At 44.4% G+C, this 24289-nt stretch overlaps 1 protein-coding gene across 6 annotated transcripts in view; it reads right to left on the reverse strand.

Annotated features, from left to right (window-relative positions):
- Positions 1–24289, reverse strand: part of ITGB6 (integrin subunit beta 6) — a 126418-nt gene that overhangs the window by 81170 nt on the left and 20959 nt on the right. Inside the window, exons 2-3 of one of the 6 annotated variants that reach the window (XM_057744233.1) lie at positions 17270–17472; positions 13389–13586 (exon numbers count right to left, since the gene is read on the reverse strand). The exons of 3 other annotated variants lie outside the window; for them this stretch is intronic. The gene's annotated coding sequence lies outside the window, so the exon portion shown is untranslated. The remainder of the gene's footprint in view (positions 1–13388; positions 13587–17269; positions 17473–24289) is intronic. 2 more of the 6 variants (XM_057744234.1, XM_057744235.1) reach the window with 2 other exon arrangements.

Genomic DNA, 24289 nt, shown 5'->3' on the forward strand with positions numbered 1-24289 from the left:
CCCTGTTTCCCATCGATGAAGCAATTGGTATGTCACGGCAAGAAGTCCATGTGAACAGATGGAAACTTTGATCGCAGAGTAATTCACTTGTTCACAGCTTTAAAACTGCTGAGCATTCTTTGTCTTTTTTAAAAGATAACTTAAGCAGTCTAGCCCAAGGTTAGGATTCCTTGTGTTTTTTGTTTGTTTGTTTGTTTTCTGTTTTTAAATAGATTTTTTAAAATTAATTAATTAATTTATTGGCTGCATTGGGTCTTTGTTGCTGCATGTCTAGTTGCAGTGAGCAGGGACTACGGGCTACTCTTTGTTGTGGTGCATGGGCTTTCTCTACTTGCAGTGGCTTCTCTTGTTGCAGAGCACGGGCTCTAGGCGAGGGGGCTTCAGTAGTTGTGGCACGTGGGCCCAATTGTTGTGGCTCGCAGGCTCAAGAGCACAGGCTCAGTAGTTGTGGCGCAGGGGCTTAGATGTTCCCCGGCATGTGGGATCTTCCCGGACCAGGGATCGAACCTGTGTCCCCTGCATTGGCAGGTGGATTCTTAACCACTGTGCCACCAGGGAAGTCCCAGGATTCCTTGATTTTAAACAACAAAAAAATTTTTTTTTCTGACGAGCACCATCTCTTACTTCTAGGGCTACAGTGAGCTGGGCATTAGCAGTTAACATAAACTCCAATTCACTCGCTCACTCATTCAGGAAGTTTCCACTGACATCCTACTATGTGCCGGGCACTGTTCTGGGAACACAGTGTTGATTAAAGCTAACAAGGTCTCTGCCTCGTGGAGCTTGAGTTCCTGTAGGAGAGACAGACAATAAACACTCAAACAAATAAAGATGTCAGGTGGTGATAAATGCTGAAAAAAATAAAGAATGGTAAGAAGTCAGAGAGTGAGCAGGGTGGGGTGGTCAGGGAAGCCTCTGACAAGGTGACATTAGTACAAGGCCCCCCTGGCAGGAATGTCTGGGGATAAGCAAGGCACGATGACTGGTGACCCTGGAGTGGAGTGAGGGCGGAGCACGAGGAGGGAGTAGGGGACAGGCCAGAGAAGCATGGGGACAGTGAAGTGCTGTCGGGAGAGCCCTGTGGGCCACAGTCAGAGCTCTGGATTTGTATTCTAAGTGCCAAGGGAAGTTTTTATGGGGTTTTGGTGGGTCACGATCTAGCTTACATTTTGAAAGGATCGCTCTGTGCAGACTATAGAAGCAGCACGGATGAAGCAGGGAGACCTCTCAGAGGCCGTTTCAGCCTTTGAGGCCAAAGATGAAGCCTTGGACGGGGAAAATTGTGAGAAGCGGTTGGCTTCTGGATATACTTCCAGGTAGACAGGATTTACAAACAGATTGCTCGCAGGGAAGGAGAGAAATCGGGGACTCGAGGATGGCTCCAAGAGGAACAGAGGCCCCTCCCCCCATGGTAACCCCACCATCACCAACAGGTTTCTCCAGCCGTGTCAGAGACGCGTGGTCTAGTACATGCCCATGGAAAGAGTCACAGTGAGCTGCAGTCGACTGTGTCACAACTGTGCCAAAGGTGTTCTGCGGCAGAACAGGAAAGGCCAGAACGGTGCAGGAAGGGCTCTGTGGCGAGGCCATCTACATGCCCCTGTCCCCAGCATTCCTTCAGTCCAGTGCAGATGCCATCAGCTGGCATCTTCTGTTCTGGAATCCACCATGACTTGGTTTGGGGGCGCAAAAGCAAAGCTACAATATCCCCATAGGCCTGCAGCCCTCTCTAGCTGCACAGGTAGACTATTGGGTGAGCTTCAGTAGCAAAAAAGTCTGCCCTAACAGAGTGTTTAAAAGCATATTCCTCATTAGGCCACTGTAGGCAGGCAGGTGAGATGGACATATTTGACGTTAAAAAAAAATCTTGCAAAGTAGGATTTCAGACCTCTTTTTACCTTAAGGATGCAATTTCTGCAGCTGCTACGCTAAGGAGGGTTGTTATTCTTTAAAAAAGCTGGGGACGCGGTGGCCAGGGATTATGTTTGAGGACTGTCCTTGAGGAGGTCCACGGATGATTTATTTCAACTGCCATTTTAGGGACCACTCTGATTCTTGCTGCCGCTGACTCACTGAATCCGATCAATACGTTTACAGACAATCAGATACCGAAGAGGACCGAGTGCCATGTAAACACCCGAATCGTTAAAAAAACGAACCAATAAATTATTCTAAAAAGCTATCCAGTATTTACCGGGTGATGTCTCAAGGATTAGAAGAGGAGAAAGAAGAAAAGCCTTTAAAAAGCAAACTCCGCTGGCATCTAATTAAAGAAGGTATGCTGGATTGTTACACAACAGAAGCAACGAATCTATGTATTGTTGGGGTGTGATTCCTTTCAGACAAAAAGTGCCTCCCATGAGCTGTCAGGTGTGAGACGCTCGTTTGAGGGAGTATGACAACCGCCTGCCTGTCCTGTGACCTGTTCTCTCAGCACCGGTCTGGGTGACGCTGTGTTGCAGGTGTCCCTTCCCGATGCCACGTGGCTGACGGGAGAGTGACAGGGTTTCAACCCATGTCCGGTGCGGCGAACGGCTCAACCGTAGTTTCAACACTTATTAAGAATTTTCTTCATATCGAGTTCAACGTTTTAAAGTGCCAACCCAAACACATACAGTGAAAAATGTTTCGACAGAAGAAAATTGCTGTTAGTTGCAAGTATTTGGGGAGGTTTTGGGGGGCGAAGAGTCCTTACACATGGATGAAATTATGCTATCTTGGACATCAATAGAGTCATGTCCAATAGCAGGGCTCATGTTGTGAGCCCTGTCTCGGGGCAGACCTTGGTGGATTACTGGCCATTTGTCGTCTGGTATAATCTATTGAAATGGTTTGGAGCCTAAATTTTAGGCAATCAAGGGTTGGGAAGACAGGATTTAAATGTTAACCAACAGGATGATTTATTTTTATGTATGTCACTAATGGAAGAGCAGTGAATAAAGTGTGGACTTCAGAGAATAATTATGTATCAGTATTATTTCCCAAACTGTATTCTGAAGAGAGCTGTTAATCCTTGCCCTGATAATGAAATGTTCCTGTAGTTTAGTTAACATGGGCTATTAAATCTCCCCTATTAGAAATTGGCGATACACGCTAATCTATTAAACACCCTAAGAAGCTCCACAGTGAAGAAAATTGCTTACTTTTGTTTAACAATTAAACAAAAAGTATTTGCTTGGAGAAAGTCTTTTTTCCCTCCAAGTACTTATTAGCATTTCTACCTAATATAGTTTCAGAGGTGCTTGAAGAAAGTACAGATGTCCTGAAAGTTTTATGAAATTTTACTTATCCTGCTGTCAAGGAGACCCAGAATCAAATTAAAAAAGTGTAGCCAGATTTCTTAAGAAAATCCTGATGTGAAATCATCTGTTTCCTGCTGCATTTTGAGTGTATTATCCAATTTGAAGACCTTTCAAGATGAATTTTCTTGGAGAAAATTCTCTTTCCTGAGGGAAGTCCAGAGGGCAGGTCCATTTAGATGATAGTTCAGATAAAGTATTTGGAGCAGTGATGACTCATCTGTAAACTCAAACTCAGGCCTTGACCTTAGTTACTTAAAAAGCCCGAATGTTGTAGTCTTAAGCTAGGCTAGTTTCCCTTGTGAAATGCCTTCCAAGCACTGCTGTAAGTTGCTATCCTATGATACACTGTCACCCGGGCAGAGGACGCCCCACAGCTGCCTGAGTCTACCCTCTGCCTGTTCCTTTCTGAACTGTTGAGCTCAGCTTCAAGCTCTCATCTGTCCTTCCATGTATCAACCCATCTTGCTTGCAGAAGGTCTAGAAGGGTAGTTCCCTTAAGACAGCAGTATCTCTGTTGTAGGGTAGGCAGCATCTCTTCAGGTGAGAACGTAGGCAACAGTTGGTCACACACATTTGTTTCCTTCCCTGCTTTCTCAGGCCCTTAGGACACACGTCTTTGGGCAAGGTGGGAAGAGTCTGCTTGAGTCTGATTTCTGCTCTTGATGTCATCATTCTCCTGAAAAACCTCACTTCTTACAATGGTCAGTTTTATGTCCTTTAACAATAAAAGTGTTATTCTTTCACTGAGATGGGGATCTAAGTGAATATATAAGAAACGTAATCTGTCTGCCTTGCAGCATGTCAAAATAGCAGAATCATTGTAACTCATTCTGCTTGATTTGCCAAAAAAAGAAGGTAAAATACAATGTGTTTTAAAAAAATGGAATCCAGTAGCAGATTTTGGGCAACCTTACTCTTAAAATATAGCATCAAAGTATAGTGTCATCTTACTTAAAAAAAAATTATTTAGCCTATTTCATGGAACTGCATATACTAATTCCCTGGTCTTGATACTAGCTGTGAAACACTAATTGCTAACAATGGCTTTTACAATGTGCCAAGCACTGTTCTAAATCTTTCTCACACCGTGAAGTGAGATACTGACATTTTCCCCATTTAAAAAATATTTAATTTAATTTAATTTAATATTTTGGAACAGTTTTAGATTAGTACTGAGAGTTCTCATATACTCACACCCAGTGTTCCCTATTAGTAACATCTTGCATTAGGATAGTACATTTGTTACAGTTAATAAATCAATATTGATACATTATTATCTGAAGTTTAAACTTTATTCAAATTTCCTTAGTTTTTACTTAATGTCCTTTTTCAATTCAAGAAACCCATCCATGAATAAACAACAGGGACCTACTGTATCTACTGTATAGCACAGGGAACTATATTCAATACCTTGCAATAACCTGTAATGAAAAAGAATCCGAAGGAAAAAAAAAAAAAAGAATTCCATCCAGAAAACCACAATACATCTGTTGTCATGTCTCCTCAGGCTCCTCTTGAATTCTCTCCATCATACAAAAGGAAAAAATGTGGCCCAGAGAGTCGCTGAATAACTTGCCCACCATCTCATAGTTACTACGTGGAAAAGCTGGCCTCAAACCCAGGCAGTCTGACTCCAGGCATGTGGTTAACCTTTGTCTATTGTTACCCTAGTAGTATTATTTCAAGATGAATTTCTTAAGTTACTTGTCAGTTCAGGCAGCAGAGAGGTGAGCATACCTGACCCAAGTGCCCCCAGTCAGGGACTGGCCGCAGTCATGTGGGCAGTTTTCAATAATAGGACAATAGCGCCTTGATTCTCAGATCCTTGAGTAGACAGAGCCTGGAGGAAGCCAGGTGGCTTAAAACAACTGAAATTTATTTTCTCACAGTTTAAAAGGCCAGAAGTCCAAAATCAAGGTGTTGGCAGGGTTGGTTCCTTCTGGAGGCTCTAAGGGAGAATGTGTTCCGTGCCTCTCTCCTCGCTGCTAGTGGCTGCCAGCAACCCTTGGCATTCCTGGACTTGTAGACTTATCACTCCAAATGCCTTGTCTTCACATGACCTTCTCCTCTGTGTGTTCTCCTTCTCTGTCTGTGTCTTTTCCTCTTCTTATGAAGATGCTGTCACTGGATATAGGGCCCACCCAAATTATCCAAGATAAACTCGTCTCAAGATCCTTCACTTAATTACATCTGCAAAGACCCTTTCCCAAATAAGATCACATTCGCAGATTCTGGGTGGACGTATCTTTTGATGGGACCACCATTCAAACCACTGTAGGAGCTGGTAATGCATGCAGCATTGCTGTGAGGGTGAAATGAGGTAAAATTACATCAGGTACTGATGCCGGCTTAGACTTGTTTCAAAAACGGCCGCCATTTTCATTATCACACTTTTGCAGGATATGAGGCCCCCATTACAAAAGCGTTAACTTGGGTAAATGTCTCAACTGAAATAAATTCATTCAGCTATGTCTAGTTTATATGACTCTTATCACGCTTAACAATTGCTTCATATTATGGTCTTCTTAGTTTCTAACACATAGTCCTGCCAGGAACTTCACAAGGTTGAATTTGGCCTTTCTTATTCCTTTTCTAGGTGCTAAGGAGTGAGGGGCAGTCAGTCAACACTTTTAGCTAATAACACTTGTCAGAAACACAAAAGGACTTTGAGCTTAGAAATGATCTCCTCTTCAGGAGACTTATGAGCCAGGGTCCTGATGAATGAATTTCCTGTCTGTTGCCTGGGCTGATAGACATGCAGCAGAAAAAAACAGCTGGGAAGCCTCAGCTGTCTCTCTGCCCTTTGGTTACCCTCTGTGGTCCCTGGATGCAGCAACCTCAGTTTCTGATCTGGGTTTTTATCTCAGGGAAAGAGTTACAACTCACTCCACCCCCACTGCATTTCCTTGCTTCTCCACCCCCCACCCGCCTGCACTGTCTCCTGTGGTCACTTCTGGTAGCCACAGGATTCTGAGCTGGCCTCACGGAATTCCTTCTGCATTTGTCAGAGAGCCATAGAGTCTCAGAACCTGAGGGCATCAGGAAAGGCCTTTAGAGAGCCAAGTCCAACCCCACTCCCTTGTCCCTCCAACCCTTTCTTCAGTCAACCAATAGATGCATACTGAGCATCTACCCTGGGTAAGGCGTGATGCTAGGTGCTAGTTACAGAGCAGCTTCCCAGAGTGACCGTGGGTCACCTCCACATTTCTGAGTAGGTATCCAAATGATCTCATGAGCACTGATAGCTTATGTTTTACTTAGAAACAATCCTTTAATATACATGGTCTTCACCTGAGGTCTATCTATTAACAGCACGGTTCGGGGTGGGGGGGGGGGGGGGTTGTCCATGACCTTGGAAGGGGAAATAAATTGTGTCTTCATTTGTACCATCCCAGACTGAAATTAAACATTTCCTTTCATTATAAATGTAGGCAACAAACCACTGTCATTAGCAGTATCTGCAACTCTCACCAAGAGGAATCACATATTTTTCATATCACTCTTTCCTTGTTGCGGGTATCTCAAAATGTTAACACATTGTGTCCAAATCACAGTAGTCATTAGACCTGCCACTGGGCCTTGATAAAGTGTTAATAAAAAAGTATGTGTGTTACTATAACAAAAATTTGTTTTTCTGTATTTTGATAACTATTTTTCAGTCTAATTGGCTTTCTGTCTAATTGTATGTATTTTGTTTGAGAAATTTAAAAAAATTTTTTTTCTGATAAGAGGTTCATAGGTTTCATTATATTGCCAAAGGAGTTCATGTCACACCAAAGAAGTTCAGAACCCCTAAGTAAGGAAAGGAAACTACTCATGCAGAGTGTAGACCCTTTCTCTAAACCATCCAAAATCCACTGAAATCTTCCTCATTGTTTAAATCTCTAAAATGAGACTGAGACATCGAACATACAGATGTAGGCCACACAATTGTTCCTGGATCACCCAATTAAATGTACAAGGTGGCCCCTTAGAAGGTAAAACAAGCATGATCTGGGGTTTCCAGAATAAGGTATTGTACTTGGGAGTTATGTGGTCAGCTTTTGAATACCACTGATGTTGGTTAGGCCAATACTTCCAGATCTTTCTGAACCCTAAAGTTAAGAGACACCCTGAGTTTTGAGTGGGGCCAGAAGGGAGTCCTAACAGTGACTCCAGAGTTGAAAACAAAAAGTTCTCAAAGTTTTAGAGAAATGTATGCAAATAATTAATGCATTGATTTATACATATGTCATAAATCCAACTTTTATTCATATGTCATTGTAGGTATAACATCACTAAACTGCTTATTGATTCATATACTGGCATCAAGTTGAATATTTTGTTAAATTAGATAAATTTGGCTCTTTTGCTTTCCAAAGAATTGGGTAGAAAAAAAATAAAGGTGCTGATAATATTTACAAGAAGAAGAGATTTCGTGAACTTGGAAGCCATTCGGTAGAAAGCAACATACACTCAGCCTCAGGTGGATGCTCCCTGAACTGTAGGATTCCTTATGGAAAGAAAAGAGCAAAATTAAAGAACACATATTAGAAGCACACCACGGAAGACCACACAAAAGGTAGGTAGGATGGGATTGGGGTAGAAAGCTTTTTAAATCTCTGGGAACAGAATCTCCCTCCCTGCAGCTCAAGGAAGTATTTTGATTAGCTTTTGTACCCTTAAACTTCCATACATGTTTTTAGGAGAACAGGACTGTCTGCCTTCGGACAAGCAACTTAAAAAATGTACATTTCGCTTTCCCAACTCCCACCTCCACAAACAACGGTAATAATTCCAATACCAATAATATGATTTCCATCAGCCTCCAAACCTGCCCATCCCTACGCCAGGCTTCTCTGTTAGAGTAAGTGATTAAAATAGTCTTTAATTCACTTTACATTGTCTTTAAGTAATCTCTTAGTTTCCAGTCCTTTTTCTTCCCTTCACACATTACACAACTGGCAAAAACACTACTTTTGTAGGTCAGCTATCTTCGGTGATTTCCCATAGCCTACAGAATAAATCCCAAATACCTTAACCTGGCATTCAAAGCCTTTCATAACTTTGCTCTGATCTATTGTCATAACTTATCGTGCGTGACTCTCCTATGAAAACTATGGCTTCTGCCAAACAGGTTTCCCCCTATTTCGGAGCAACCCATTTTTACCAATTTCTGCTCACTCCCTTATCCTTATTGCAAATGCCTGCACTCATCCACCACATCTGCTTAGATTATACGTATCCTGTGCATCCTTAACTGCCAAGCTCAAGTCCAACCTCTTTCCCAGAACCTTGGCCACAATGCCTGCCCTACATGAATTTCCATAGTCCTAAATATATTACTTACTTGAGATTTGTTATGAACTATATTGAAGCTGGGGCATTTATTTTTTAAGTAAATTGTATCTCCTTTCTTTCTTTTTTTCTGAAGTGAGAATTAGCACAATTTCAAGCACACAGTAAGTGTTCAATAAACCCTGGCTTTTTCACTTACTGATTATTTAATCTTGGGTCCATAACTTGGCTAATCTAACCCTTAGTCTTCTCACTGGTAAAATAAGAATTGCTACCTTGCAACATTTTTGTTAGAATTAGAGATAATATACGTCAAGGGTCTTTTACAACAGGTAATTAAGGAGGCAGCCCCACCCTAAAGAAGATTTTCATCTTGTTGGAGAAACAGATATAAATTTTAAAAGGCAAATTGATATGGGGAAGAATAGTAACAAGGAGCTAGATAACTTAATTCTCATCCAAACTCAGCCTCCTCTTTCCCCATTGGTTAACTATAATAAGTTTGTTTTCTATGTCTGTGAGTCTGTTTCTGTTTTGTCAATAAATTCACCTGTTTTATGTTTTAGATTCACATATAAGGGTGGTAGCTACTTCATGCAGGTGTACTCAGTGTTACTGGAGTATCTTTTTTACCCTTTCAGATGTCTAGGTAGAAACTTTGTACCCAGTCAACAATTTCTTATATGTAATTCTTTCTGTTGAAATAACTGCTGTAGTTTCTGCCTCCTGGGACCTGGTACAGGGATGTAAATATTCTTCTTCTTTGCTTTTCATAAATAAGGTAACTGGTGCTTGGGATGAAGAGCGACTAAGCAACTTGCCCAATGTCATGCTGATAATAACTGAATTCAAGTCGGGATTCAGACCCCATTTTAACTCCATAGCCCTGATCCTAAGTGCTCCCATCTCTGCTTCCTTTTGGCTTTCGTTATTTCGCTCACTTTTGTGAGCACGTCTCTCCTTTGTGTCCCTGTGTGTGTGCCATCACTTGGCAGGCTGCTCTTCCCTCCACCCCCCCCCCCCACCACTCTGGGTGCAGGGTGGCAGACCCAGGGAGTGGCTGGTGTAAACAGGGTCAGTGCAGCCCGGTCTGGGACCAGAGAGATGGCCCGTCCAGCTGCTGCTGGTGCCCACACCTGCCGTGTTGAGAGTTCAGGACCTGGCATCCCAGGAAGCACTTTACAACCCTGCCCGAGAGTTCTCTCTGCTTCACATGGAGAGAAATGGAGCACCTGGGCATGGCGTCAGGACAGCCGGGAGCCCTGGGGAAGGAACACGCCCAGGGGGAGCAAGTCGGTGGTGGGATCTGGCGGGGGCATCCCAATGCTTGGCCTGTGTGTTTGAGAAGGAAGCTGAGCCTTTAAATCCTGGTCCTCCACGAATTAAACCAGCCCAGGGTGACGTGGTTTTGCTTAGCCCCACAGCTGGAAGGCCCTTCCTTAAACCAAGCAAGCAGAACAAGGCAAACAGTCCATCCTCCCAGCCCCCAGTTTCCAGCCCTGGGAGTCTCCTGCCGTTCTGACGTGGGGGAGGCCTGTGCTCCGGTGAGGCTGGGCCTGCTGGGATGCAGGAGGAGGTGAGCCTCAGCCCCACTGCTCCCTCCTCGAGCTGTTCTTGCTGACATGAGAGAAGTCACTCAGCAGAGCCTGAAGGAGAGGGAAGACGCCAGTCAGCTCCAGGCCTAACCCAGCCAGCCCTTTGCCTCCGTCTGGCTCTAGGTGGGATGACCAGGTTGACGCCGGGAAGCTGGCTGGGGGTGGTCTGGGAGGCAGGCAGGACCCTCCTGCCCCTCATAATGTCCCTGTGTCATAGATGGAGAGGGAGGCTGGGAGGATCAGTCGTCTGCAGACGGCGGAGAGCCGCGGGAAGGGCCAGGCTGTTGACCGTGCCTCTGAAGAATCCAAAGGTTGCCTACAGTGTCCCAGGCCCTGGAAGAAGGTGCCTACTTAAATCAGATAACCTGTGTGGTGGGGCATTTGGGCAAATACCATTCAGTTGTTGACACTCTAGATTTGTCTGTTTATTATGACAATTTTCTAAGAGATAGATGTAAAGTGTTTGGGGGGGAGGGCTTCCTTCTTTTCTACTTCTGCCCAGAGGCACCACAGATCACCCCCTTCCTCACGCACGTGCCCCGCTATTGATTTCTGCGTGTGTCTACTGGTGTTTATGTACAGTAGACGCACAGAGCTCTTTTCTGTCCTCTTGCAGAGGGAAATTGGGGAAGAGGCTGCTGGAGGAGGGAACCGGTGTGTTCCTTACACTCATCCTGCTTGGAGGACTCTGAACTCTGGTCACGGGCCGGTGGCCAAGACAGATAAAGCCTGTTCAGGAAGATGAGGTGTGGTCAGTGAACTGCCTCAGGCCCAGTGACAGCTGCTGGGAGAGGAGCCCTTCTCTCCCCATGGTGCCCGGGACTCTTCTGGCCACCAAGGACTGCAGGCCTTGGCATGGGGCGGCAGTGTACCCTTGACAGGAACCCTGCCTTCCCCAGGATAGATGGTGGCAGAGAGGTTGCCTGCAGCTTTGTGAGTGAGGAACAGAGACCAGGGGGCTCCCAGGATGAGAGATGCTTGTCTTCGTGGCTATAACTACACACCTCGCAGATTTAGAAGTCAATCCCCTGGCAAGAGCTGGGAGGGATTTGTGCGATGCTGAGATGCTGTTTTTCACTCACCAAATATTCAGGGAGTGTTGGGAAAGTTCAGTTGGCTATTTTATCCAGTGTGGTTAGGGTGGTCCTCTCTAAGGAGGTGATGCTGTATCTCAAAATGACTCTAGGGGAGAAGCAGACAGGGGGTAAAGACAGGAGGAAAGAACAAGTTTGAAGGCTTTGAGGCAGAAGCCTGTAGGCTGCTCTCTGCTCCAGGACTGTCAGGTGGGCTGGAGTCGTGGGTTCAGGGGAAGTGAGGGAGGTGGGGGCAGAGAGCTAGCAGGGGGCCAGACCTCGACGGTCCGAGAAAACACTTGGGTTTTCCTCTTGATGAGACAAAAAGCGTTAGAGTGTTTTGAGCAGAGGGGTCCTGTGAGGTTTGATGTATGCAGATGAGGCTTTTAAATCAGCAGCCATCTGAGGTTTGCTTAGAGTCACGTTTGATGGAGGTATTTATGCTGCAAGAACCTTTCCCTTCTAGCTTAGTAGTAGATGTGACAGCATCGTCCATACCTGCCAACTCCTTTCTGACCTCCCAGGAATTTATTTCACTGCAATCATCCTTCCCACTTTCTGGAACGCCCACCTGTCCTCATTCTCTAGGGGATGCAAATGCCTCTGGGTTAAGGATCTTATCTCAATTTATTGGGAGAACCTCCAGGGTTGCAGAGATCTAGTCCCATTAAAGCCAGCACATCTATTTCATTAAAAACAAGTGCAGATGCGGAGGCTTGGGAGATTGCCTGCCTGGTAATACAAATCTATAAATTCCACGTCCTGCTGCTTCCAGGCTGACTGTAAATAACCTGAAAATTCAGCTTCATTGGAAATGGTTTGACCATTCTGCTTCTGGCTCAATGGGTAGTAATAAATAAAAATGAAACGTGGTGGGAGAAAAACTGGATTACATTTATTTAAAGCTTAACACGGCTCAGCGCGGACAGGGTGGCTAAGGACGGCTGGGTTGTTCCTGGGGTGTCTGACTCGCTCTCTTCCTTCCTAAGCCCAGGCCCTCAGGGTCTGAACAGCCATCTCTGGCCTCCCTGATGCGTCACCTTCAGCTCTGAAGGTGGTGGGGACAGGTGAGTCACCATCGTTTCAGAAGGAACATGTGATGGAAAGAACCTCAGTTTTGTTATCTGACGAGGGCAGTTATACGTTCCCAATCCACAGGAAGTGCTGGCATTCACAAGGGCTACCCAGCCTGCAAGGCAGCAGGATATCAGAGGTTGGGGGTGTTCCCGGAAACCTGGGTGCCATATGTCCTATGAATTTGAAGTGAGAATCTTGGGACAGCCTGACTTCTCTAAAAGGGGGACTACCCTACAAGGTAGGGTGCATTTCCTAAAGCATACATTGCCTTCCTGGTAACAGCAGCTATAGTGATGCAACAGTAATGATTGCCGTGCACCAAATAGCCCCGAGACGCTGCCGTCCCAAGGCCTTTGGCTGACAGTCCCTGGGAAATCCATGTGTGAAGTCAACTCTGAGATGGGCAGACTTCCCAGAGCTGGTGGCCATGCTGCCCGGATTCCATGTGGGGCCAGTGTGACCAGCTGGCCTACTGAGCTGCCCCAGGGAGGCCCATCTAAGGAAGGGCAAGCGAGGTGTAGCTGTGAGGGGCTTACTCTGCCGCAGCAGACATCTGCCGACTCTGTGACCCCTGTCATCCTCTTTAGTCATAAAGACCACATCTCCCCTCTACCCCACACTGACCCAGGGCTTTCTTTTCTGACCATTCAGAGGTCCCTGGGCTACTCAATGATGGCAATAGCCCATTGCCTTTAGGCTGGCTTTGAAGTCTCTATCCTGCCCAATGAGGAACTTAGCAGTGGCATTCGCAGGGCTCACCACTGTGGCCACAGACTGTGTCGATTTCTGTCCTCTGTTAACATAACATGCAAACACACATGGGCAGACACACCCCACAAACCATATCCACACATTCACATTCAGAGTCTCCCTATCGATGGGATGAAACCAAATATAAGAATCTCTTCTAGTGTGGGGGTGGCTGGACCACCCACAAAAGCCAGAGTTGTTGCATTAACTTATTTAACTTAGAATTCAGCTCTAAGTAGCATTGTTTTCTTTTCCCTGGGGGGTGTTGTCATTAGGAACACGTGCCTCCTGCACGCCACGCTGCAGGACTTTACCTCTGGAGGTGCGCTTCACAGTCAGAAAGAACACTGCATTCTCACGGCTTTTGCTTCTTTCATGAAACAGATGCTCAGCACCTACTATGTGCAAGGTCCCCATGAAGCTTTGGAGGATGTAAAGCACATAATCCTACTAAGTGAAGTGAGTCAGACAGAGAAAGACAAATATCATATGATATCGCTTGCATGCGGAATCTAAAAAAAAAAATGATACAAATGAAATTATTTACAAAACAGAAACAGACTCACAGACTTAGAGAACGAACGTTTGGTTCCCGGGGAGAAGGGCTGGGGGGAGGGATAGATTGGGAGTTTGGGACTGACATGTACCCACTGCTCTATTTAAAGTAGATAACCAACAAGGCCATAGCACAGGGAACTCTGCTCAATATTCTGTGATGACCTAAATGGAAAAAGAATTTGAAAAAGAAGAGATGCAGTATATGTACAACTGAATCACTTTGCTGCGCACCTGAAACTAACACTAACATGGTAGTTCATTGCTAATCAACTATACTCCAATATAAAATTAAAATTAAAATAAATAAATAAAATGCATACGTTCCCTTCCCCGTCCCCCAAGAAAGAAAGCTGAGTTTCTTGGGTAGTGATGTGGAAGGCTATTATGTACGTTTATAGTTAACCCCTTAATAGGTAACTTCACGGGTCCAATCCGAATGGAACCTTTTTGGACAGTCTGGGGCACTTTCTGTGGGAGTTACAGTGCCGCGGCAGGGCAGGAAACTCTTTTCCATGGTTTGTAAACTTAGGCAGAATGTGGCCCTAGGACAGACGTGATCACAAGTAACTCCTGTTAATTAATTACATCCATTTAAGTGCAGAAGCAGAGCAGCTGGCGGGTTGGGAGCCGCAGCCCAGCACCCCTCGGAGGGCCGGACGCCACAACAGGGCCGTTGTTCTGCCCGTCGCTGCCTCTGGCTCCCCCTTGGCCTTGGTACTTAATTGCCTCCCAACTGAGTAGGTCTGAACCTGTTCACTGAGCCTCCTTGGCAGGGATGTAACCAAATGTCCGCAGGCCTCACCAGCCCGTGGGGGCCAATTAAGTCACATTGTCACTCAAATTTTGCGAGCTGAGTGCTCGCCCTCTGTAACACCAGCCCTCCTTGCCCACCCCCACCCCCTTTCTCAAAATCTCTCATTTGGGGAGGGTCCACAGGATGTATTGAGTGTGCTCAAAAAACAGCTTATGGGTCATGGATGGTCATGGCTTCTTGGTCATTAGAAACTGCCCCTCTGCTGGTGCCCTGGGTGCCAACCCTCTGCAGGGGGGGGTCCAAGTCTTGGCTTTGGCTCCACCTGCCCTGGGGGCTGAGCAGCTGGCTGGGGCCTCCGTGAACTTTCGGTGCCAAGGTTGTGCAGACCTCATCGGCGTCCTGGGATGCTTTTAGTGGACCTGGGACGCTGCGCTGCTCAGAGCAGAGCACCGGGATGTTCTCCATGGAAACACCCTCCCTCGGCCTGTCTGTCAGCGCCGCAAAGCTGCGCCTTGGCCCCTGCCCCATCTGCAGAGCACCCCTGGCTCCGTGTCTCCTGGGATCCCTCCTCGTGCTGCGGCCACGCCGCCTTCCTTGCAGAGGTAAGGAAAACACCCTCACCCTGCCCCGTGCTGTTTTCTACATTCCGAGTCCCAAAGCCCCTCTGCTTCCACCTGAGCATCCAAAACTCTCTCGTGCAAACAGCTCCTCAGCTTCTGGCTCTGGCCTCGCCCTCCCTCAGGGCTCAAGCCCCACTAGGCCTCCCTCCCTGTCTTGCACCACCACCCCCGCTTCCCGCACGTCTCCCTTAGCATCCGTCCCTCATTCGTTAAACTGTTCCTTGTTCCCTCAGCTAAAAAGCAAGAGGATGCAGCCCAACTGTGCAAATAAATACTTGGAAACTGTGCATGGGTCTTGGTCTCATGTGCCTGATCTCCACGTAGGCTCAGTGGGCCCTGCTGAGCCTCTAACAAGCAAAGCACTACACCTCTAACGTGCATATTCCTTTTCCTGGCATTAGAAAGCAGCTTATAACTTCTTGGCAGCAAGGGCCTGTGATTCCTTTTCATTAATTTCCCCACAGTTTCCCACAAGGATAAAATGAGATAATGTGGAGAAAGTTATACCTAAATTGCAACTGGCCGCGTCCTCGTAATATGAGGTTACAACCCTGCCTACTGTAGCTTCTCAATAGATACCATTACAGAATGACCATGACGCTATTTATCTAAGTCATTCACTCAAAATACCTACTAAGCACCTACTGTGTGACCAGCTCTTTTCTACACACTGGAGCTATAAGGGTGAGTAAGAAAAAATATCCTAATGGAGAAAGATGAATGCTAAATACATTTAAGATAACAAATAAGAAAATGTCAGATTACGATAAGTGCTCTGCAGAGAATTGATTTAGGGTGGTGTGGTAGAGGGTGACGAGGAGCTCCTGTTACAGTGGGACTTCAGGGAAGGCTTCCGTGAGGAGGTGACGGTGAATCAAGATTAGAACGAAGGATGAACCATGAATGTGGAGACCAGAGGAAAGAGGATTCCAGGCAGACCAACAGCAAAGGCAAGTGGGCAGAGGCAAGCTCTGTGGGATCTGATGATGGAAAGAATCTAGGACATCTAGGGAGGGGACAGTGGTGCCAGAAGAGGCTGGTCCTGTCTGCACGAGGGGACCCAGATGACAGATGGCTCTGCAAAGCACGAGAGACATTCATATTTCGCTTTAAGCATAATGGAAACAATTAGAGTTTGAAACAAGGGAGTCGCATAATCTGATTATGCTCTGAAAGGATAACTTAGGCTGCTGTGGGAAGAATGGATTTTAGCGGGGAGAGAGGCAGCAGGGAGACCCGGGGAGACGGAGCAGGATTTGATGTGGGAGGACAGATGGGATCGGATGGTGCTCGGGTGACTGAATCAGACCCGGAGAGCAGACAGATTTGGGATCTTTGGAGGTAGTGCTGATGGTTTGGATGTGGAGAGTGGGGAAATGAAGAACACCAGAAGCATTTGTAGACTGGCAATGGCAGCCCTTCGCCAGCGTGGGGTATGGGTGGACCTGACTAGGGTGATTGTCAAAGTATCTGGAGGCTGACTCTGTAAGAGAAAAAAGGGGCACCTACACCTCTTCTCTCCCACTTTCTCTGACATGTACAGGTTCTGAAGAAACATGAAGAGAACCTGCTAGAAGAAATCATTTGGTTTCAGATTTTTTTTTTTTTTATTTGAAAGCAGCGTTTGAAAGTAAACCAAAGCCCCGATTCCACAGGCTGGAAAGTCAAATAACTTTAACATAGCACAAGGCAGGTAGAGTGCATTAAAGTAGCCATTGGTTCTGTTTACCTGTTGAAATACGGCAGCGGGAGGGAGAGTTCAGGGGTTGGGCTGGGCTTAGCGATTGCTGATAACAGTCTTCGCCTTGGAATTTAATTTGTGTTACTCAAAGGTAAACTCAAGTGCCTGTTCTCATGAAGGCTGCCAGCCAAGTCTATTCTCCACGGATCTGAAAACCCAGACCCCAGAGGAACTTTCGGCTTTACCCTGTGTCCCAGTGTTTGCTGACTTCACAACACAACTCAGCGAAAATAGGAAAAGCCCCACAAAAGGGTAAATGAAATAAGGACGCCCTTGACCTCAAGAAATTTACAGATCCCTGAATTTTATCATTGTACTTATTTTTTAACTAGAGACAATAACTTTTTCTTACAGGTTCTTATTGACAAACAAGAACACCAATGTTGCTAAAGCCTCTGATATGGTCACCTTTCCCAGAACTGGAAGTATCCAATTATCCAGCTAGTCAGGGGAACTTTTTTCTTTCCCAAGGTCCAAGACTTTCTCCTAACTCTGTCTTAGTCACACGCAGTTACTCATTACCTGGAAAGGCATTAAGAGTTTATCCACGGCCACTGTACATTCTGTGCTGCTTTGTTAAACCAGGAAAAATGCAGACGGCTGAGTCACAGTTTTCAATTCGTTTTTCCATTTCACCTGGAGCAATGTTTTTCTTTATCCATACCAATTTTATTGCTTTCCATGTTACTCTGATCATATATTTCACAAGACAATTCAGTCTTTTGCTGCAGGATATTAATAACACACATTTTAAGTGAGGAGTAGCATTATCAAAGTACTCTTAACTAGATGTAACAAATGGACACACCACAAAACTTAGTAACAGTCAAGAGAGGGACAGAGAGGGCTTCCATGGTGGCACAGTGGTGAAGAATCTGCCTGCCAATGCTGGGACATGGGTTCGAGCCCTGCTCCAGGAAAATCCCACATGCCGTGGAACAACTAAGTCCATGGGCCACAACTACTGAGCCTGCTCTCTAGAGCCCATGGGTTTCAACTACTGAGCCCGTGTGCTGCAACTACTGAAACCCGTGTGCCTAGAGCCCGTGCTCCACAACAAGAGAAGCCAATGCGATGAGAGGCCCACTCACCGCAACAAACAGCAGCCCCTGCTCGCCGCAACTAGAGAAAGCCCCACGTGCAGCAACGAAGACCCAATGCAGCCAAAAAAAAAAAAAAAAAAAGAGAGAGAGAGATGGGCAGAGAGGGAAGGAGAATGAGACAGTTAAGAACCTTGAAATTATGGCAGAGCTTTGTAACTGCTGGAAGAATTCACTATTCTATTGGGTTGGCCAAAAAGTCCCTTTGGTTTTTAGGTAAAAATAAAGTACACATTTTTCGCTTTCACCAAGAACTTTATTGAACAACATATTCACTGTTTTGTTCCACTACCTTCTGCCATTTTTCAGGCAACTTCATAATTCCATCTTCCCCAAATTTTTTATCTTTGTGAGCAAAGAACTGTTCCAGGTGCCTTTTATAGTCTTCCAGGGAATTGAAATTTTTTCCATTAAGAGAATTTTGTGAAGACCGAAATAAATGGAAATCCGAAGGTGCTATGTCTGGTGAATACGGCAAATGAATCATAACTTCCCAGCCAGGTGGTAACAGTTTTTGCCTGGTCATCAGTGTAGCATGTGGTCTTGCATTATCTTGATGGAAGATTATGCGTTTTCTGTTGACTAATTCTGGATGCTTTTGTCGAGTGCTGCTTTCAGTTGGTCTAACTGGAAGCAGTACTTGTTGGAATTAATTGTTTCGTTTTCCAGAAGGAGCGCATCATAGAGGACTCCTGTCCAATCCCACCATATACACAACATCACCTTCTTTGGATGAAGACCGGCCTTTGGTGTGGTTGGTAGTGGTTCATTTCGCTTGCCTCACAATCTCTTCCATTCCACATTATTGTACACTATCCACTTTTCATCACCCATCACAATTTTTTTTTAAAAACAGAACATTTTCATTATGTTTAAGTAGAGAATCGCATGCAGAAATACAGTCAAGAAGGTTTTATTCACTTAATTTATGTGGTACCCAAACATCAAAGCAATTAATGTAACCAACTGGTGCAAATGATTTTCAGTGCTTGATTTGGATATTTTGAGTATGTCGGCTATCTCCTGCGTGGTATAAGGTTGATTGTTCTCAGTGTCTTGATTTGATTGCTATCAACTTCAACTGGTCTACCCAACTGTGGAGCATCATCCAGCGAGAAATCTCTAGCACGAAACTTTGCAAACCACTTTTTTTTTTTTTCATTTTTCACTTTTTATTCTTGGAATTGAAAGGAAAACAACACCAAGAAAACTTCTAATTAAATACATAATGAAACAAGGCCCGGCACCGGCAAGTTAAGGCTTCACCAGAAATGAATTCTTGTCCTTTTATGTGATAGGCTGAATCGACAGACATTTTAATAAAATGACAGGATAACTCGAGTATGCCTTTGATTAACATTTGATTACCAATTATTTTGATGCCTCTTGTGCTCACATCCTGAAGATTTGGAGTCTGCCTTTTTTTATGTGGGTTAAGCTGTTTAGAGACCATAGGAAAGGCTACCCTAAGGATAGATCGGAAAGAATGCAAAGTGTGTCTTCTGTGCCTACCATCCCTTCTTCCGGTGTGCTCTTTTCCTATGTCTGGTGCATCCCATAGCAACAGCTGTGGGTGCAAACCACTTTTGACGTGTTCGATCAGTCACAGCACCTTCTCCACACACTGCACAAATAGTTTTTTGCATTTCAGTTGCGTTTTTACCTTTCTTGAAATAATAAAGCTTAATATGCCGAAAATGTTGCTTTTTTTCTTCCATCTTCAGTATTAAAATGGCTACACAAAAATTCACCAATTTTGATAAGTTTTTTTTTAATGCACACATATGACAGCTGTCACAATACAATCTAACAAAATTGTTTGGAATGAATTTAAAGACAACTAAGCACTCCTAGAGCCATCTTACAGAAAAAACCCAAATGAACTTCTTGGCCAACCCAAATACGGTTTTCAAAGCTAAAATTTATTTAATCCAACACATCTTACACAGCGCCATTATACAAAATAAGTATATTTAGGTGGTCAGTAAATAAAATACTTTGGTGTTGCTGAAGTGTAAAATACTGTAGATACAAGGGACCTGTCTTCAAGGAATCTTTATCTGATTGGGTAAAAACATATACACGAACTGGTTCAATGACAAAACACAGTGGAGCGTGAGATGGACTAAAATGAGAGGGGCAGACAATAATTGCTGGGACGTGAAAGACGCAGAAACAATGCAGCTGGAAATCATCAGATTCCTGACCTCAGCTGAGTGCTCCTTGAAGGACAGACTTGATTTGGATGGGACAGACTGAGGGACATGGCACTCCAGGCAGTGGGAGCAGTGCTTACAAGGGGATCCCACTGGGAAAGATTCGGGTGTGCGGGCAGGAGCGGGGCCCCCCTGCTGAGAAGGTTCTGTGGGGACACAATGTAGACTAACACCGGTAATGTCACTTGCTGTGATAAAAACCACATCATTTTGGAGGCAATAATGCCTCAGCTCACACTGAGTCTGTGTGCAATTGCGGAGCAAGTTCGTCACAAGTGATCTTTCTTATCTATATTTGCATGAGTCAGGCTGGAGGTGGAAATGTTGATGATAAATCATCTCATTATAGAAGTGGTAACTCACCGCCCGGGAAGTAGGAAGAATTGGGATGGACGGATATTGTTGATTCAGCGGAGAAGGGGCAGAGTCACCAAGTGGTAACGAATTTACCTGCCAGGCCTATGCATTCGTTTCCTCCACCGAAGAGATTCGACCTTAAAGGGATTAGCTCTTCCTTTTTGGAGTTAAAAGCAATCTCAAAAATCAGGAGATTTCTTTGGCTCAGAGGGTTCAATGGAGTTAACACCAGAATGACAACTCTAGATAATGTCCAGTTCTAAATTACCAGGGCCATTCTTTTGTAATGTGTGTGATCATAATATAATTATAAAGCCTAGTTTCTTCACCTTTAAAACACTTAAGAAAGTAAAAGGTGAGATTCATTTCTTCTCTTTCTCATTGCTTGCTCTCTAACTAGAGTAATGCCATGAGTATAATCCAGCCTGTTTTCAAAGCCATGGTTGGCTGTACCACTGACTACCTGTTTGACTTTGTCCAGATACTTAAATTCTACAAACTTCAGTTTCTTCTTTTAAAAATCCGCATAATAATTTCATTTGATAGAGGTGTTATAAAAGATTAAGATGATATGCAAAGTGTTAGCACAGAGGCTAACATTCAATAAAATACAGCTGTTTTTCTTTTTATTACACCTGTATAGTTATTTACTGTTTGTAAAGTGCTGTCATGAACTTCTCAATAATCTTTTTTAAGGAAATACAATTTTTACCAACTTTAGAGGTGAGAAAACTGAAGTTAAAAAATACTAAGTCCAGGGACATACAATGTAGGAGAAGCAGTTGGGTACCAGTTGCAATACTGTTTCAATGGTATTTGTCCTGAGCTCTAGCTATCTTTTCTCAGTGAGACAAACAAACTAAAAGAAAGCAAATCCTATTTGTGTTTTGTATAGTGATAGTGAGCCCTTGGCGAATAAGGTTGCCTTTTGAATCGCATTAGGTAGCTACCAAGAGCTCTGCGCAACACGGCAAAGGGGGTTCCTCGTCTCAGTGCTGTCCTCTGTGGTGGCCACACCCACACGTGGCTATAGAGCACTTGAAATGTGGCTAGTCTGAACTGAGAAGTGATACAATATAAATATAAAATATACACTGCATTTCAAAGACTTAGTGTGAAAAATATGTAAAATATCTCAATAACTTTTTTGTTTGTTTGTTTTGTTTTTTTGGCACACGGGCTTAGTTGCTCCGTGGCATGTGGGATCTTCCTGGAGCAGGGAATGAACCTGTGTCCCCTGCATTGGCAGGTGGATTCTTAACCACTGCGCCACCTAGGAAGCCCCTCAATAATTTTTTAAATTCAAATGTTAACTTACAATGTTGTGCTAGTTTCAAGCGTACAGCCAAGTGATTCAGTCATACGTGTGTGTATGTGTGTGTGTGTGTGTGTGTGTATGTGTTCTTTTTCAGATTCTTTTCCATTTTAGGTTATTATAAGATAATGAGTAGAGCTCCCTGTGCTTTATAGCAAATCCTTCTCATTAATAATTTTAAAATTGATTACATGATGCAATGAAAATACTTTGGGGATGTTCAGTTAAATGTTTCCGCCTATTTCTTTTTACTTCTTTTTAATGTGGCTACTAGAAATTTTTCAGTTGCACATCTGGCTTGCATGATATTTCTACGGTACAAAGCTGCTCTACCTAACCCTTGGCCCTTCCACAGGTATCCCCTGGCCTCTCAGCCCTCCTCCCTCCTCACCAAGACTCTGAGGTCCTCCTGTCCGGAGAGCAGTGCTCTGCTCACCTACTTCCTGCCAGAGTGTTAATGACTACCCCCTCCTCTGTCTCTGCCTCCCCCCTTCTCTCAATCTGCAGAAAATCTCCTTTTAGAAAAGGTACTGAAGGTGGAAGTTAATACATATGGGATAGGGAGAGATAGCAGGGCAAGGATTACAATTTCAATTGCCTATAGGCGTTAGGAAGGTACCATAAGGTAGACTAGGGGTAGGTAGCCATAGGGAGTGGTAGGGACTGTGGCAAAATGCAAAGCACATGTCTGATCCAAAGGGAACAGCCACCTCTCAGCTCCAGCTAATGGCTGCTATTTTGGAATCTGGCCTGATGTGGCCAGATGTTTTGATTTTTCAAGAGCAACCAGAAATCTAGATTTTTATAGGATGTCTCCTGATTTTCAAAGATTTGCAACAAAATAAAAACTTTTAATAAGCATTATAGAGGGCCTATGAAATCTGCCTTCGGCCTCTATTTGGCCCATTCAGCCTCAGTTCTCTACCTCTTGATTTACCTATAAATATGAGGCCCAGCTGGTGAGATGTGTGGCAAACGGGACAGCTAGTGCTTATAACATTGACTTTGTCTCTTGGCATTTGTAGAGCTGAAAGATCCTCTCCCTTTATAGATGAGATATTGAAGCACAGAGAGGACAAGGGACTCATCCACAGTCACACTGTCACTTGCTCAGGACAAGGATGTCAAGCTCCTGATTCTCTGCACACGGATCCTTTAGAAAAGGCAGACAGCATCTTCTGTCTGCACCAAGGTTTGCCTCCAACAAAGGATCTTTTTTTTTAATTTTATTTTTATTTATTTATTTATTTATTTTTTTAATTTATTTTTTTGGGGGGTACACCAGGTTCAATCATCTGTTTTTATACACATATCCCCGTACTCCCTCCCTTCCTTGACTCCCCCCCTCAAGTCCCCCCCACCCTCCCTGCCCCAGTCCTCTGAGGCATCTTCCATCCTCTACAACAAAGGATCTTGATGAGCTGAAACACTCTGCCAGGTGTGTAAGTGAGTCTTAGAGCAGAAGATGCCGTACCCATACTGGTCTCTGGCTGGCTAGGGAGTGGTACAAATGGCTCATGTCCTAATGAAGCTCTCATATAGCACAGCATTTATTCTATGAGGACACGCACTAATCATTTACCCTGAGTGAACTGAAATCCCCAAACAACCCAGTGGAGAAAAATAATCACAATGCCTATATGCTTGTTATGTATGAGCAAGTATACATTCTAGACACATGAGTCAGGCCCCAGGAGGAGAAAGGCTCCTTAAGCTGCAGCTGACACACAAAGATTTTCACCTAGGGCATATTCTAAATGTTTGTGCCTGCTTCCCAGCTCTGAGGTGAGAATGGCCCAACCCAGTTAGTAGAAAAAAATGCAGGTATGAGATTTAGCATTCACTCAACGTGGCATTTATTCCTCCTGGCCTCTCCTTTTGCAAATACATTTTATGGCACTTAAGACTTAAACTGCCTGCTTGTGTTATTGATAATGGTTCCAAAACAAATGTCAGATCCTGACTAATTTCAACCCTTCTTGCTTAAAACCTGGGACTTTCCTGGGTGAGGTAAGAAGACCGAAACTTTCCAAATTAGCCAGGTTATTGGAGAGGCCAGAGAAGGTCAGAGTTAACGTTTGGATAATTTGTAATACCATGGCTTCTAGGGTTTTTAAGTCTTAAGAGCAATTTCATTTCTACTGGGCTATTTGTTCCTGTCAACAGTCTAATGAGATCAGAAGCACAGATTTACTGTCCACATTTTAAAGAGGAGCAAATGGAGTCCAGGAAACTGACCCTGTGGCTCACTTAGACAATGACAGGACCAGGGGTCTCCTGGTCCTCATGTAAGTTTCTTTCTATGAGAGCAGAAGCAGTGAGGACCTAACACATCTTTAACTTTCCTTCCTGAGAAGAGCTGAACCCCATTACAACACAGTACATTACTACATTGCCTTGGACATTATGCAGGCGAAAAGTACCTTCATACTCTTTGATTCTATCCCTTGACCTAAGTCATGAAGATTATTTATAAAGCGAATTTAAAAAGCAAATCAAAGAAGCAAAAAAACAACAACAACAAAAAACTACCAAAAGTATTGAATTTGCCACA

This window comes from Hippopotamus amphibius, chromosome 8, assembly GCF_030028045.1.
Source record: "Hippopotamus amphibius kiboko isolate mHipAmp2 chromosome 8, mHipAmp2.hap2, whole genome shotgun sequence".
Classification (NCBI taxonomy): Eukaryota; Metazoa; Chordata; class Mammalia; order Artiodactyla; family Hippopotamidae; genus Hippopotamus; species Hippopotamus amphibius.